Raw genomic sequence first — 13,355 nt, forward strand, 5'->3', positions numbered from 1 at the left:
TTCTTCAGTGGAAATTGAAAACAAAAGAAGATATTTGAGAAATGTTGCTGTATTTTGTCCTCACAGTGAAAGCAAGGACAGGGTTTGAACGAGGTGAGGGTGAGTAAATTATGACAGAATTGTAATTTTTCAGTGAACTGTGTGTCTTTAAAAAATATACTCGAATGTAGCGCGTTGTCGAATGTAACTCGAATATTTACTGAATTATTGAAGTCTCGTGCCGCTTGTTGGGACAGTTAGACAAACTGCTTGAGATGTGTTATAGTCAACTGTTCATTTAATATTTAATGCTATAAACAAAGGCCGATTCGCGCTGATTCGGATTGAGAACCTGTCATTTTGTTAGACTCTTTGTAGTGTCTATAACACTAACAAAAATACATTCTAGGAATTTTGCTAACGTTCCCATTAAGTTATGAAAACGTTCTTTATGAATGTTATCAGAACGTTCAGTTAATTTTTTATGTCTTGATCATGTGAACGTTAAGGGAACATTCCATTTTCTGATTCTTCAAACGTTATAGAACGTTACGTTTGAATGTTCTCTGAACGTTCTAAAACAATTAGTAACATTTTAAAAACGATTGATAGAACCTTTCCGGAACGTTCCCTGTTCGCTAGGAAGGTGTTGCACTTGATTATTGATTATTGTTGATAAAACGTCGTGCTTTGTCAATGACAACATACTGATTACCATTTTGTTTGGTGAAGTACATTTCTATAAATAAATAGCAATTAACTGACACACATGTAAACTGTGGTATTAAAGACACACTGTTATTATATTAAATATCAATTTCAAATTCTGAATGTTCTCAGAACGTTCAGTAAAAAAAAAAAAAAAAAAGATCGATGTATACATGCAAACGTTTTGAGAAGACTATTAAAGAGCAGATAACGTTGAACGAACGTTCTATTAACGTTACTGGACGAACGTTTGTTCATAACTTTAAGAAAACCTTAACAGAATGTTCCCTGTTCGCTGGGAAGGTGTTGCACTTGATTATTGATGATAAAACTTAGTGTTTTGTCAATGATAACATAGGCCTACTGATGACCATTTTGTGAGGGAAGTAAATTTCTATAAATAAAATAAAATAATTGACACACACATGTAAACTGTGGTATTAAAGACACCCTTTTAATATGAAAATCAAACGCCCCCTGCAGGTCAGAGGATGAACTGAATATTTAAATCGTATTTAAATTCAGATCAAATTGCCCTTAAATCATCTGCATTGGAGGAGAATCTCGAAATTCAGGCACACTTGTAGCAAACACACACACACACACACACACACACACATATAAACACAACTGATAAAACGTTGTCTGGCTTTTATTTATCGTATCTCCAAATAGCAGTGTTATGTTATGTTATGGTCAGAATACGGTGACCTTACTTGATCAAACGCACCGCAGGCCTTCAGATAAGAGGAGCAATATAAGAGCCAATGAAGAGAGCGGCCGGTAATTATTTGTGTGCTGTCAGGAGAAGGGCTTCGGGACCCTGCGATTCAAATCTGGGAGCCGAAAGGAACAAATATCAGGCCATGCTCGCGACACCGATGAAATTACACCAGTTTGTCATGAACGCCAGACTGCAAACAATATCATCTTGCAAATGTGAGTCTCAGTTCTCTGGGTGAAGCATGGGATGAATGTCTCTCAGTGCTGTAATAACTGCAAATGAAATATATGATCCTTTTCATATTTCCTCTCTATGTATTTATTAAGGCACAGATATTTCACACGCGTTTATCTCTCCAATTACATGATTTTATATTAATTAACTGTGTCTGTGAAAATAAAAGTTTGTGTTTACATAATATATGTGTGTGTGCTGTCACTGTGTATAATTATTTTGTATATATAAACACACACATGCATATATATATTTCAGATTTTTTAAAATGTATATATAAAATATTTCTATTTCTATATATTATATAATTATAAATATATATACAATATATACATGCAAATATTTCTCAAAAATATACATGCATGTGTGTGTATTTATATATACAAAATAATTACATAATGAATTAAATAATACAGTACACACACACATATTATGTAAACACAAACTTTTGTTTTGGATGGGATGAAACGTTGCACAGCACAAGATCAGTTTTAAAACTAAAATTACAGTTTTTTTTTCCCGCTTCATGTTTTCCAGAAGGAGTGCCGGCGCGGTCGTTTGAGGAACGGCTCCACACGCGCGATTCCTGATTTGGCAAATTTGAAGTTCACCACCGCGTTGGCAAGCGGCGCGATAAGGCCGGTGCTAATTCATTTCTCTTATCTGTTTGTGATGGTTCTTTATAATCCAATGCCTGCTCATTTTCAGCGGCAGGAGGAATGATGTGTGCGGCGGGACCGTTGTGTGTGTGTGTGTGTGTGTGTGTTCCTCTCTCTCGTGAGGGTCAGAGCAGATGAAGCTGCAGTGTATCAGATGTGGAGTGTGTGGCGTTCAGTGCGGATAAACACGGGTGACTATTAAACTCTGTTCAGGGTGTGTTGAATATAAGGGTCGTGGTTAAACAGGTGCTCACATCTGAAGCACACACACACACACACACACACACACACACACACACACACACACACTCGACGGCTCAGGAGAATGTGGAAGCTTGTTACCAACACTATTGTTCTGAACTATTGCACCAAAATTCTTACTTTTTTCCTTGTAATTAATTTTATAACTCACAATTCTGACTTTATAACTTGCAATTCTGACTTTTTTTCTCAGAATTGAGAGATATAACTCTGAATTTTGTTATAAAGTCTGAATTGCAAGAAAAAAACTTGCAATTGCGAGAAAAAAAGTCAGGATTGTGAAAAAAAAAAGGAAGAAATTACCTTTTTAATCTTTTATTCCTTGGTATAATCAAGTCAAGTCAGCTTTATTCCTACAGCGCTTTATACAGTAGAGATTGTTTGAAAGCAGAATCAATGTTGCAAACTTCATCAAATATGAGAGTAATTCAGCTTCGTCTCTACAGAAGACATTCCTCAGATGATGAGTTTAGTTCAGAAGTGAATCGGCAGTGGACTCCTTGTGTTCTGTGTTTGTGAACACACACTCCGCTCTGTTAATTGCGTATTTGCATGCATTAGCGCTCTTTAATAGAGGCAGTCGTGCCCTCGCCTGATTTCAATGTTTCTGAAAAATATTGATCTCCACTAATTGACTTTCTGTCTTGAGGCCTAATGATTAAACTCAAACTGCAACCTTTGCTTTGAATTTGTGAAGTCCCGCGGGGCCCTTTAAGCAAACTCAGGGAATATGATCACGGGACGCTCATAAACGCTCATGGAAAACTGCCTTAAGACATCAGACGAGCTTTACTGGAACGAAGGGAAGAAGGGGAAAAGAAAGTCTAGTTAATCCGAGGCTGGTCCTGCTCGTGTGCCTTGATTTTATTTGACTGAGAACGATCTCATGGACAGCGAGCGTTACAGTACATTTAGGCGCCGGTGGAAGTATTGACCGCTCATTTGCATACATAAATCTATTGGCGATGTGACATTCATCAATGAATCTCCAGCCACACACAAGGCTGCTGACTCGCCGCACTGCATTATCATATGTGACGAGCGTTTAATGAACTCTGACAGCCGCTGTCACATGATGTTTATGGCATCCGCATTATAGCGTAGCTTCCAGAAAAACAGGACCCAGCGAACATGAACATGAACGTTTTTACAGTAACGTTAATAAAACGTTTGTTCAGAGTTATCTGGTCTTTAATAACGTTCTCAAAACATCAGCACAAACACGTCATTCATGGAATGCTTTCCTGAAACGTTTCAGTTGGACGTTCATTGAACGTTTTTTATATGTTGCTACTTGTTACAGAGAACATTCAAAAGTAACGTTCCCATAATGTTTGAAGAATGATACAATGTAATGTTTCCTCAACATTCTTAAATGTTTAAAACAAACTGGACATTTAGAATGTTGAGAAAATAATGTTGATTTTCAAAAAAAAATTTTATTTAACTGGGAAGCATTTCATATCTTTTCATAATTTATACATTGATCATGGAAACGTTTTAGTTGGACGTTCATTTAACGTTTTTTAAATGTTGCAACTTGTTTCAGAACGTTCAGAGAACATTACAAGTAACGTTCATAATGTTGGAAGAATGATACAATGTAATGTTTCCTCAACATTCTTAAATGTTTAAAACAAACTGGACGTTTAGAATGTTCAGAAAATGTTGTTTTTTGAATATATTTTTTATTTAACTGGGAAGCATTTCCTATATTTTCTTCCCGTCAATCCCAATGAATGCGACTAAAGTTCGTTCTGCTGCTTTTCCTGAGAGAGTCTGTTTGCTCTTTTCAGTCGTTTGATCCGGACTTTAATTTATGGACATGTGAAGCGCTTTTGCTTTGATTCAACAGCTGATGAGAGATTCCTGGCGGTTTCTTTTGTTGTGTTGTGCTAAAGGTCAGAATGCAGTGGGAATTCATTTAATTGTGAGCCGGCGAAACGCTGGCAGTGTCAAATGACTTTGGCCGTGAGTTCTTCCCATTTCATTAGCTGGCCGTTTTCCAATCCCTCACCCCGTAAATGCGTCGTGACACGCCGGGCGTTTAGTATGCAAGAGATTATGAATGACCGCAGTGAGAAGTTAATAGCCACGATGAGACCCATCAACATCTTTACCAGCCAATCAGCAGGTCTTTAGCGGCGCAGAAACACAGCGGTGCGATGTAATGGAGTTATAACCTCGTTTAGCTATAACCTCATCTGCTCCTGAATAGTTTTACGCTGATCAATAAGCAGTTTTCTGTGGCCTTTTGCTGGTGTCACTTGTCATTGGAGAATGTAAATGCGTGTCAGAAACTAGCCTGACAGTTTCCCTTTGCTACGTTACGAACAGAGAAAAAACCCGTCAGCAATAAAACAGATGATGGTTCGATGCTGTTATTCCACTGGCGTTCGGATGAGGCTTATAAAGTTCTGATTTTATCATTTCAGCATGAACATCTAAGCGGATATAATTAAGTTTTATCCCATATATGTATTCTGATACTATTCTATTTGCCTCTAATATTAAAGTCCCTCTTTAGTCATTGATTTTATCTCTTCAAACTCATCTTTGGATCACCCAAATTACATATTTTAACATATTTTCTCTGCTCACAAACTCAAGCTGTGTTCCAAATGACGCTTCACGCACTATGTAGGACCAGCTAGTGTGTGAGGTTTAAAAGGTTATTTTGTCATCCAGTTATTTAATAACTACGTAATTAAAGCTGCAACATTCCAGACTTCTTCTTTTTGGTTATTTAAGTGCATCATCCACTGAACTTTTTCTATTTATTCTACAAAATGCCAGAAATATCAATTCAAAAACCGAAAATGACTCTTTTCCAACTTAATTTAAAATAGTTTTTTTAGACTTTTAAATTAATTTCATGAATTTATAGTCTCGCTGTAGTCAATAATTATATCTCTTAAAACTCATCTTTGATCACCAAAATTACATATTTAAACTTTTTTAAACGTCTTCATGCCTTAAAATATCTTGAATATAAAATATATTCATATATAAAATATATTGTATATATAAATAAAAATATAAAATATATATAAAATATTTGAATATAAAATATATTGAATATAAAAAATGTAATATCTTGAATGTAACTCGACACCCTTGCCTCATTTAGTGAATATGCAAATGAGCCCCGCCTCCACTCACTCACTCAGCTCAGAGATCCACTGGTTGACGATCACACGTTGATCTGATTGGTTACAAGGTAGTTTGTGACGTCAGAAACACCAGCGATTTCAAAGCGTGTGTTTGAGACTGTCTTTGGTTCACTGCAGTTTTAAGGAGGAAATACTCAGCAATGGTGTCGACTTATGAACTTACACATGGTTTGTCTTAAAGCAGATTAAAAACACCACATAGACACATAAACAACATTAAAAGCTGGATTTTTAACCTTTTCTTTCTGTCTTTCATGACATTGGATTACAGGTTGTGTTTTTATTAAACACAAAATTATTCGATAATATTACAAAGCATTATATTGTAATTGTACTATGATGCTTATGTTAACCTTTGACCTGTTCTGTAAACTCCTTTATTGACATCCTCAATGACACAAAAGAGCTTGCACACGCTAAACAGATATTGATGATTATCGTTGGGGAGAGTCATAATTAAAAGTAGTTCTTCACATTGTGAAGCAAGGAAAGCATTATTATATTTAGTTTTATTCATCCGCTTTGATTTGTGTTGTTTAACAGCGCGAGTCTCAAAGAGAATCCCCCAGAATCCCACAGCCGAGAGCCGTATATCTGCTCTCCCAGCACAACTTCTTCAGCTTATTAAGATTTCAAAGATACAAACCCGAGTTCAGTAATTGCTTTCTTGAATCTGCCTTTAATAATTACACGTGGCAAAGCAGCAGTGAAAATTAGAACGGCAGAGACTAATGGAAAACTAGATTTTTTCACTGAATTAGAGAGCAGGACGATCCATATATTGACAATCCATCAAGATGAACGAGATCAGGAAAAGTGTTTCAGACTGTCCGGGAACAGGGAGGCAAACTGGGTGTGATGCAGCGTGGCACGAGCGCCGGGGATTCTGGGAGAAAAGAGAGAAACCAGACGCGCCTCGTGGCTGTGTCACATGACTGTCTGACATCAGACGGTGCGTTATTGAACATTAATGATATCAGACGGTGCATTATTGAACATTAATGACATCAGATGCGTTATTGAACATTAATGACATCAGACGGTGCGTTATTGAACATTAATGACATCAGACGGTGCGTTATTGAACATTAATGACATCAGATGGTGCGTTATTGAACATAAATTACATCAGACCGTGCGCTATTGAACATTAATGACATCAGACGGTGCGTTATTGAACATTAATGATATCAGACCGTGCGTTATTGAACATTAATGACATCAGACCGTGCGTTATTGAACATAAATGACATCAGACGGTGCGTTATTGAACATTAATGACATCAGACCGTGCGTTATTGAACATAAATGACATCAGACGGTGCGTTATTGAACATTAATGATATCAGACCGTGCGTTATTGAACATAAATTACATCAGACCGTGCGCTATTGAACATTAATGACATCAGACGGTGCGTTATTGAACATTAATGACATCAGACCGTGCGTTATTGAACATAAATGACATCAGACGGTGCGTTATTGAACATTAATGACATCAGACCGTGCGTTATTGAACATTAATGACATCAGACGGTGCGTTATTGAACATTAATGATATCAGACCGTGCGTTATTGAACATAAATTACATCAGACCGTGCGCTATTGAACATTAATGACATCAGACGGTGCGTTATTGAACATTAATGACATCAGACCGTGCGTTATTGAACATAAATGACATCAGACCGTGCGTTATTGAACATTAATGACATCAGATGGTGCGTTATTGAACATTAATGACATCAGACCGTGCGCTATTGAACATTAATGACATCAGACCGTGCGCTATTGAACATTAATGACATCAGACCGTGCGTTATTCAACATCAATGACGTCAGACGGTGCGTTATTCAACATTAATGACATCAGACTGTGCGTTATTGAACATTAATGACGTCAGATGCGTTATTGAACATTAATGACATCAGACGGTGCATTATTGAACATTAATGACATCAGACGGTGCGTTATTTAACATTAATGACATCAGATGGTGCGTTATTTAACATTAATGACATCAGACGGTGCGTTATTTAACATTAATGACGTCAGATGCGTTATTGAACATTAATGATATCAGATGGTGCGTTATTGAACATTAATGACATCAGACCGTGCGTTATTCAACATCAATGACATCAGACGGTGCGTTATTGAACATTAATGACATCAGATGGTGCGTTATTGAACATTAATGACATCAGACGGTGCGTTATTGAACATTAATGACGTCAGACCGTGCATTATTCAACATCAATGACGTCAGACGGTGCGTTATTCAACATTAATGACATCAGACCGTGCGTTATTGAACATTAATGACGTCAGATGCATTATTGAACATTAATGACATCAGATGGTGCATTATTGAACATTAATGACATCAGACGGTGCGTTATTTAACATTAATGACATCAGACGGTGCGTTATTGAACATTAATGACGTCAGATGCGTTATTGAACATTAATGACATCAGACGGTGCGTTATTGAACATTAATGACATCAGACGGTGCATTATTGAACATTAATGACATCAGACGGTGCGTTATTGACCATTAATGACATCAGATGGTGCGTTATTGAACATTAATGACGTCAGACGGTGTGTTATGTAACTTAATGACATCAGACGGTGCGTTATTGAACATTAATGACGTCAGACGGTGTGTTATTGAACATTAATGACATCAGACGGTGCGTTATCCATCATTAATGACATCAGACCGTGCGTTATTCAACATTAAGGACATCAGACCGTGCGTTATTGAACATTAATGACGTCAGATACGTTATTGAACATTAATGACGTCAGACAGTACGTTATTGAACATTAATGACGTCAGATGCGTTATTGAACATTAATGACGTCAGACGGTGCATTATTGAACATTAATGACGTCAGACAGTGCGTTATTGAACAATAATGACGTCAGATGCGTTATTGAACATTAATGACATCAGACGGTGCAATATTGAACATTAATGACATCAGACGGTGCAATATTGAACATTAATGACATCAGAAGGTGCGTTATTTAACATTAATGACGTCAGACCGTGCGTTATTTAACATTAATGACGTCAGACCGTGCGTTATTGAACATTAATGACGTCAGACCGTGCGTTATTGAACATTAATGACATCAGACCGTGCGTTATTGAACAATAATGACATCAGACGGTGCGTTATTGAACATTAATGACGTCAGACGGTGCGTTATTGAACATTAATGACGTCAGACGGTGCGTTATTGAACATTAATGACATCAGACGGTGCGTTATTGAACATTAGTGACGTCAGACGGTGGTTGTTTTTTTCCCCCCATATCCTGGGTTGAGTCTTCTGGGTCAGTTTTCTGGGTAGTTTTCTCAGTGTTTGGGTAGAGTCTGTGTTACCCAGCTCCTGGGTCAGGCGTAACAACACAATGTTTGGGTAGTTTTTGTGTAACACTTGAATTACTGCTAAATGTTTAATTTGTACTTCTAATATTTGTTAAACAAGCATAAATGTATGCAATGTGTATTCAAAACTATATAAAATATGCTATACAGTGAAATATGATAAAAATGATAAATTATCATGCAAACCAGTGATGGTGTGTGGAGTATTGTTTTTAAAGAGGTTAGAGGATTTAAGTTCATCTGTAAACATGTATTAATGTATGAAGTAAAAAAAAACAGCTAGTACTGTAGTAAAAATTAATCAATCCAGTGTGCTGGGTTAAATTAACCCAACATGTGTTCTGTCCTTTATTTAACCCATATTGGGTTGTTTTTAACCCAGTGTTTTTTACAGTGTGTTGACAAAATCAAACTAGAATTTTGAACCTATGTTCAGATTTCTGTTCTGGAAATGTATGCAAATGACTGCATATTTAATTAGATAATGCCTCATTTGCATATTTAAACAGCGCTTTTCTGAAAACTTGTGAATAATGACCTGTGGAATTATCAAACCCTGTTCACCTGTAGTGTCTTGCCTTAAAGAAATTAATATTGATCCATGCATGAGACAAAGATCCATTATACAGTTTCCAGTCACAATCACGTTTATGGAAACATTGCATTAAAGCTCCTGAAGTTTCTTCCAGACGTTTGATCCGTTCCCGTGAATCGGTCCCTAAATCCGCCACACATGTTTACGCACAGATCCACGTCGTTGTTGCGTTTCCCCGCTTGACGCAAAGGTACAAATTACAAGATTATGATGTATCATGTATTCGCAAAAGTCTCTTTGTTTGGGAGGAAAATCAATAGCGAAGCTCCTGGAGCGGCTCTTCCCGGGCTTCACGTTTCCGGATAGGACGAGTCCAGAATTGCTGATTCTACATTTAGAATGACAGTGATTCATATGGTGCTGCTGTCTGGTTATCCGGCTAACTTATACCTGAGGGTCTCCAGCTGACATTTCATCTACAACTTTGGGAAAGGTTAAGGGCCGCGGGGCTACGAGCCGCTGGAAACCTTTAGCATCGGCTTATTTTTAGACTCGGAGTGAAAAACTCTGCTTTGTTTGGACCCGTCCGCCTCCAGAGGGCCGATGAGTAATTTAGCAGCTCTGTTTTACAGGAGAGGTAAACAGGTAAAGTTGTTGAACCAGAGAAAGACCTGTTTCTGTGCTAAAAACACGGCCGAGGGGAGTGAGCGGGAATGATGAGGAGTTACACACACTCTGGTAATGAGATGCGCTTCATTCCTTTCGTTTCACGTTAATCCTAAAGTTAATCCTAAATGTAAAAAGGTGCACTTACATTTTTTTTTATTCTTAAAAATGACTGATATATATATATATATATATATATATATATACCCTGCAAAATAATTTTTAAGAATTAGATGTAATGTTTTATGTAGAATAGATACTCAATTCTCCATTTTGTTTTAAAATGTTTCTATTCTCTATTTTTTATGTTTTTTCAGATTATTTTTCTTCATATTATAAATTTTGTTTTTTTTTCTGATTTTGTTTTTCTTATTATAATTAATTAATTTTGACACCACTCTTGTTTTCTTTTGTTTTCTGATTTATTTTTTATTTTTTTATATATATTATAAATGTCTTTTTCCCCCTTTTTTCAGATTTTGTTTTTCTTATTAGTTCATTTTGACCCTGATTTTGACACAAAGTTTTACTCAGAAACAATTTTTGTCAAATTTATGTCAAATATGCAAGTTAGAGATAGAAACGGTTGAACACTTGTTTTTCAGTGTAGTTTGGTATAAACTGTTAAGTTTGGTTTGTTAATTAAGGATAAAAAGTTATCTTATGTAATAAATAATGTGTTGCTTTTGCTGAAATGTTACATACACAAATGTAGATTTTTCAAAAGTCCTCCACAATTATTGTTTTTAAGGAGGAATGTCTAGTATTGGAGACATTGAGAGAGATGAAGTCCTAAAGCACTGTATATTTGTGCTCCTTACTGGAAGATTTTGGTTTTATAATTGGAAAACTTCCTACTCCTCTACTTTCCTTTCTCTCTTTTCTTCTTCTTTTCTTTCTCTTTACTTTGTCTTTAACTTGCTCACTGTTGGGAATGGTATGCAATGGATATTGTGATGTGATTGAACGTAAACTCAGTTTCAGTTATTAATGCCTTTCTGTTAATGTTCTACAAATATATAAGTATACGCGGGGGTGCACATCACTTCTGAGGTCTGGTTCTCTGGTCTGGGTCTCAGGTCTGGTTCTCTTGTCTGGTTCTCTCGTCTGGTTCTCAGGTCTGGTTCTCAGGTCTGGTTCTCTGGTCTGGTTCTCTGGTCTGGTTCTCAGGTCTGGTTCTCAGGTCTGGTTCTCTGGTCTGGTTCTCAGGTCTGGTTCTCAGGTCTGGTTCTCAGGTCTGGTTCTCTGGTCTGGTTCTCTGGTCTGGTTCTCTGGTCTGGTTCTCAGGTCTGGTTCTCAGGTCTGGTTCTCAGGTCTGGTTCTCAGGTCTGGTTCTCTGGTCTGGTTCTCAGGTCTGGTTCTCTGGTCTGGTTCTCAGGTCTGGTTCTCAGGTCTGGTTCTCAGGTCTGGTTCTCTGGTCTGGTTCTCTGGTCTGGTTCTCTGGTCTGATTCTCAGGTCTGGTTCTCAGGTCTGGTTCTCAGGTCTGGTTCTCAGGTCTGGTTCTCTGGTCTGGTTCTCAGGAGAGCTCTGCTGCAACTGATCCATGTTAATGCTGTAGAAGTGATGTTCTCTTCCTCTTCTCTGGTTTGATTAACACACAGCTGTGGGTATATTAGGCTGATATCATTTCAAGACGAATGCTCAGATCCAAGGCTCCGTGTGCGCTTGTTCTTGCGCTTGATGTTTAATCTGACAGGACTTAAAAACACATGCAAATGATGAACTTTCATGATGGGTAAACTTTGCATTTAATCCGCGAATCACATGCGTTCCGAACCGAAACCGATCAACTAAGATCCCTATACGCACATGGCGATATCGCTGCTAAAGCGTTATATCGTGCTGCTCTAATCCTTCCAGAAGTGGAGAGAAGCATGCGGACCCTGAATACACATTCCCTCCACACGTCGCTGGTTACGAGCACTGAGGTCTGTGTGTGTGTTCAGTCTGAAGAGGAACTGAACGGTGTTTCACATGCACTGGGCCATTGGCTGTCCCCTCCCCCACGCTTGACCTCTGACCTCTGACCCCAGGACGCCTGCGCCGCATGTGTTTGGGTTGTAATTAGGGTGTCCGGTGCACCTGATGTTGACCTCGCTCTCGCTGCGGGACGATCAGCGTCTCGGACCCGACCAGCTCTTCTGCTTTAATTGCTTGTGCTGTTGCTCCCAGAAACACAGTCACAGCATTAAACACCAGTGTTACATGTTCTGTGTTTGAGACGCCGGTTCTGCTCATCAAAGATGCATTTAATCGATCGAAAATACAGTAAAAACAGTGAAATATTATTATAATGTAAATCATCTGTTGTCTATGTGAATATATAGTAAAGTGTAATTTATTCCTGTGATCAAAGCTGAAATTTCAGCATCATTACTCCAGTCTTCAGTGTCACATAATCCTTCAGGAATCACTCTACTATGATGATTTGATGCTCAAGACACATTTATGATTATTAATCTACATTTGATTTCTCATTCCAGAAGCAGTTTCACTCTGTTTTACAGCCAAACCAACATTTACATCTTCAACATTTCTCACATTATCACAGTTTATTCGCTATAGTTTAGAAAATGGTAATAAAATATGAGCAGAACTCAGTTGATATTTGACTGGTTTTGTCCGTCCTTCTGTTAGACTGTCTCACACATGAATTATGTTGAATATCTGTCAGCTGTTAAATTTAACTACACAATTAGATAATACCAGTTTAGCTCAACCAATCACCAAGCAATGCTTCATTTTGTTCAGTCTGTGTGTAAAAAGAGCATTAGCAATTAAAGAAAACACACTTCAGCAGAACATGATCAGCTCAAAGTATCCCAATCATTTTTGGTTTGCCTGTACGTCACAATAGAGAAGAAAAGAGGATGTCAGCTGGAGATCTGACCTCTGACCCTTCCTTCTTCCTCATGTTGTCGTCGTCAGGCAGAATAACGGTGTGTGAATCCGCACCCTGACAGTGTTTGGCCTGAGGATCGGCTCGTTCATCACTCTCGCCCT

Source organism: Leuciscus leuciscus, assembly GCF_965113295.1.
Source record: "Leuciscus leuciscus genome assembly, chromosome: 13".
Taxonomy (NCBI): Eukaryota; Metazoa; Chordata; class Actinopteri; order Cypriniformes; family Leuciscidae; genus Leuciscus; species Leuciscus leuciscus.